The sequence below is a fragment of the Empidonax traillii genome, unplaced genomic scaffold (genome assembly GCF_003031625.1).
Source record: "Empidonax traillii isolate 1590-97213 ecotype Southwest subspecies unplaced genomic scaffold, ASM303162v1 scaffold2165:size72406, whole genome shotgun sequence".
NCBI classification, from domain to species: Eukaryota; Metazoa; Chordata; class Aves; order Passeriformes; family Tyrannidae; genus Empidonax; species Empidonax traillii.
In genome coordinates, this window is record NW_020957358.1 from 66238 (window position 1) to 71011 (window position 4774).

Consider the following 4774-nt stretch of genomic DNA (forward strand, 5'->3'; position numbering starts at 1 on the left):
ACAGGGATTTTAAATCCCTCCAGGGATGGGGATCCACCCCTGCCCTGGGCAGCTGTGCCAGGGCTGGACTACCCTTTCCAGGAAGAACTTTTCCCTAATATCCAATCTCAACCTGCCCTGACACAGCTTGAGGCCATTTTCTTCTTGTCCTGCTCCTTGCTCTCTGGGAGATCAAACCTCTCCTGGCTCCCCCCTCCTGTCAGGGAGTCGTGGAGAGCGAGAAGGTCCCCCCTGAGCCTCCTTTTTTCCAGGCTGCTGTTTAGGAAGAACCAAACCAGAGGTGCCAGCAGGAAATTACCCTACATCACACTGAGCTGGTGGCCACAACCAGGAATCCTTTGCTGACATCCCAAGTCCCTCAGAGCCATCGCTCCAGCGCCGTGGCAGGACAGAGGACAACCACACTGTGTCCCACAGATGCCTGCACACACACACACACACACGAGTCAGACACCTCCAACCAACTCTGAGCTCTGGTAGTGATTCTTCACCTTGCCCCCCCTCCCTCCAGGGCACACGGTTTCTGTCTGGAAGATCTGTGCCTTGTCTCCTCTTGGATCCCAACCGAGGCCCGCACATGGCTCGGAGCTGCCTCCAGAAACCCATATGTGCACTTACAGACCATAATAAGAGCCGTTGTGCCAGGAGCGCGACAACATTCCTGCCACAGAACCCACACAGGAAAAAAAAGAGGCAAGTTCTGCACAGGAGGGTTTGAAGAGGAAATCCCCCGACGGGATGGGGCACGTTGGGACGGCTGATACAATCCAGCATCCTGCTCTGCTTGGATTGGGGTTTTGGGGCGGGTGATCCGCTGAGTGCAGGAGTGTCACCGGTTTCACACTCAGCCCGACGGGCACATGACCCAAACCAAGAGTCTTCTGGCCACCAGCACACCTCGAATTCCGTGCAGGGGATGGAAAATCCAGCTGTGCCGTGCCATCAGCCGCTCCGCAATCCCCGGGATCGTCTCGCTGCTCCAGGGATGACACATACGGCAGACTTGACTCCAGCTGGCCCCATTGTATTGGATCCACAGTGACAGACAACAGGAGCCAGAAACTTTTTGTTCGAGTGGAGCCAGCAGATGTGACACTGAATAAACACAGACAGTCAATCTGCTGAGTAAGAAGGTATCGTTCATATAAATAACATACATCTAATCCTGCTTCCATTTTAAACCCAAATATGGGAATGCAAGATGCTCGGAGCTCTGCAGACTTCGGCTCTGAACAATGAGATGAAAGCAAAGGCAGATAACACACAGCCCCTTCTCAGCTCAGCTTCCCTCTTATTTCACTTTCCTGCCTGGAATTATTATCAGATCCTTCTCCGGGAAGAGCTTCCCACGGAGCGTTAACAGTGCGTCCAGGTTAATGGCAGATGGGATAAGTTTTGCCTTATCAAAATACCTGCTGCTGCCAGTGGGCCTTAATTACAGAGCAATTAAAAGTATTACTCCAACCATTCTGACCTCACAGGTTTCAAAAACCAGGCGTTGCACCCACTGAGGGGTCTTCTCGTGGTCCTGCTGGCGACAGGACCTGTTGGCCTCTGAAATGACACATTCCCCACTCGCTGGAAGAGTTTGCAAATTTGCAGCTGCCAAAAAAAATGATTTCATTAGAGAGCCGGTAATGAGGTGAATTAGCCCAGGAGAAAAGCTCCTCTTTAGAGGTGGCTGCAATATTGACACAAGGTCGGGGCCTCGTTTCAACTCATCCGCCCTCAGAAAGCAGGAAAAACCCAGAGGTGAGTTTGATACAGATAATTATTCCACCAGAAGCCACGAAAGATAAAAGCACAGGTACAACATAATCCCCCCCAGGGATTACTCCTTCAGCACCCCTGGAAGACAAGGAAATTTTTAATTGTGTTTAAAAAAAATCTGCCTCGCCGAAAAATAAATGAGTAAGAGAGGAGTGTCACTGAGACTAATTACACTCGGTATCACTCGATTCCCCACTCAGAGGGAACACTCCATCCTTCCCCAAAACACAGCCACCAGTAGGATGTGACAACACCACCATTTAAAAAAAAAAAATGGAGGTAGAAAAATAACATATTATTACGTTTTCCATGGGATTAACCTCCCCTCTCCTCAGAGACTCATTTATCTATTTTTCCTCCCCCCCCCATTTTCTAGTGAGCTCCTCCAAGACAAACAGCAATTTATTTGTTCCCTGAGAACCCTGGGCCTGGAAGATGCAGCCATCTGTCAGCGGGAAGGAGCTCTCCGAGCTCGGCTCTGTCTCATCAAACCCTTCCTAGAGTTTCATTTGCCACCTCAGTTACCAAAGGAAACCAAACAGCTTTGAGTTCTACCCATAGACACACGACTTATTCCAGAGCAATAAAACTCCATCGAGTTCACCCAGATCCTCCACACACAGGATGCAGGTTTGGGAATTTTGCCTCCTCCCTGTATTGTATAAAACCCAGAGTTTGGTCCTGCACTGTGCACAGTGAGTTCCCCAGATTAAAATACAGAAATTAAAAATTCCATACATTAAAAATAAAATAAATAGATTAAACTGTACACTCGCACACAACGTATTAAACGGAGATGGGAGAAAGGTGAGGACTATTGTTAAAATATGGAAATTAAATTAAGAGAAATTTGAACTAAGCAGAACTGGGTGGATGATCTCCACCCAAAAGGATTCTCCAAAGAAAGAGGTAAAGAAAACAAGCTGAGACATAACAAAACCCACCAAAAAGATGGGCAAAATCACCTGTTTCTGTCCTACCAGAACCTCTGTCCAGGTGACCCTGACCTGGGAGCACCTGGTCCAGGTTCCTCCTCAAACATCCCAGGGAAACACAAGCTTTATGGGAACACCTCCCAGGAGGACACACAGCAAATATGAGCTCTGCAAAGCTTTCCAGTGCAAATTCCCCTGGTCAGAGAGGGGATTTCACCACCAGCACAGGCTGGAGGATTCCCCACGCTGCCAAAAATGTTTCTTTAACTCTCACTGCCTTGCACTGAACACAGAATCATGGAATGGGTTGGGTTGGAAGGGACCTCTTGAACACTAAACCTCCCCTAAAGTAAGAGCAGCTCCAAGCCTTTTCATGTGCAGGATTGGTTTTATTCTGGAAAAGTGTTCACATCCTCTTCAAACCACAAAAATCTCTCAAATCTGCAAAGTGCTCTGCATCCTCAGGTGATCCTGTGATTCCTCCTTGGAAGGGTGATGTCCTGCAGCTGTCAGGTCACCTCCTGGAGCTGAGCTCCACGTGGAGGTTGGAGGCTTGGGAAAACTCATCTCAGACTTGATCTGAATCTTCAGTTTGATGGTGGGAGAACAGCTGCTTTATTTTCGGCTGCTCTCCTGGCTGCACAAACAAAGCACTCCAAATTAACATCGTGATACACCTTATGCTTAGGTTTTTTGGGGGAAAAAATTGCTGATTTAGAATTAAAAGATTTCCTCCCACCACTGGCAGCTCAGCTGAGCAGTTCAGCTCCCTGGGGCTTGAGATTTGCCCCAGGGAAATATATTTTCACCTTAAAACTACTCCACCTCAAAACAACGAGAAACAAAAAGGGAAAAAGTGAAAAGGAAAAAGGAAAAAGCAGCTGCCCCTCACTGAAAGCAAAATCCCAAGTTTTCTGGCCAACAGGCAGGATCACAAGCAGAAATATTCCTTCTGTGTGTTCCCCATTCACTCTCGGTCCCTACTTCGTGAAAGCAAAGAACTGAAATAATTCTGGACAACACTAAATGGAAATAAAGGACCAGAAATCCAAAATCTTGCTATAAACAGGTTAGCAACAAAGGAAAAACTATAGAAAAGGTCTTTCTGAGTGCAAAGCTTTCACATCCTCCATGGAATTAATATTTGCTCTCTCATCTCCCCCCCACCCCGTTTTTTTTTTTTTTTCCATGAAGAGCCGGAGGAATTTTCCTTCTGGGAAGGTTAAATGAGTGGCAAGTTTGCCAGAAACCAGTTGAGGGGCTCACCAGTTACCAGAGGGAGATGGGAGGTGTGGATTCACTGAGGGATGACACCAAGCGAGTTTCAGTTTGGGTTTAACAGTTGGGCAATCAATCAACTGCGAGACACAAATCCACTGGAAACCTGGGTTTCATTACTTGTGCTGTTCACAGAAGAGATTGTTTTTAATCTAAGGCTGCCTAATGACCAGCACTTTCCCCAAACCCAAGGTGTGTACATTTTACCTCAGTCACAAAGAGAGTGCGGGGGTCGATGATGTCCAGGAAGTGCCTGAATCTGCCATAAAATGAAGTCTGGAAAAAAAAACAGGAAAAGGAAACAAAACATGGTCAGGGAGAAATTGCCTTTCACCTGCTGCAGAGAAAGGTTTTATTTCCTTTGCAGGATTAAGTAGCAGCTAAAAATAATTAATATAGAATGTATTTAAAGGGAATTTTCGATAGGATGTCTGGAAGGAAAAGGTGAGGATTGAACCCTGATAATGGGACACCAGTCCAGATGCTTTAATAAAGGGATAACACCAAGCTGCTAAAATATGGTTTACTTTTTCCCCCCAAAATGAAATATTGCCTGTGGGACTCCTGGGAAATGCCAAAGCCACAAAAATCCAACATGTAGCTCCGGATTTCCCACACTGAGCAACATTCCCAAGGGAATTCCCATCCTGCAATAACACAGTCCCCGTGCTGCTCACCCTCATTCCTGCCAACATCCACCTCACAGGACCAGCAGCACCACGGGGCCATGGATTTTGGGGACAGACCACCATGAAGTGAGAGGCTGTGGATTCCCCATCCCTGGAAGTGTC

At 47.3% G+C, this 4774-nt stretch overlaps 1 protein-coding gene across 1 annotated transcript in view; it reads right to left on the reverse strand.

Annotated features, from left to right (window-relative positions):
* Nucleotides 1-4256, reverse strand: part of SFXN5 (sideroflexin 5) — a 65851-nt gene extending 61595 nt beyond the window's left edge. The window contains exon 1 of the mRNA XM_027909491.1: nucleotides 4191-4256. The gene's annotated coding sequence lies outside the window, so the exon portion shown is untranslated. The remainder of the gene's footprint in view (nucleotides 1-4190) is intronic.
* Between the last annotated feature and the right edge of the window lie 518 nt (nucleotides 4257-4774).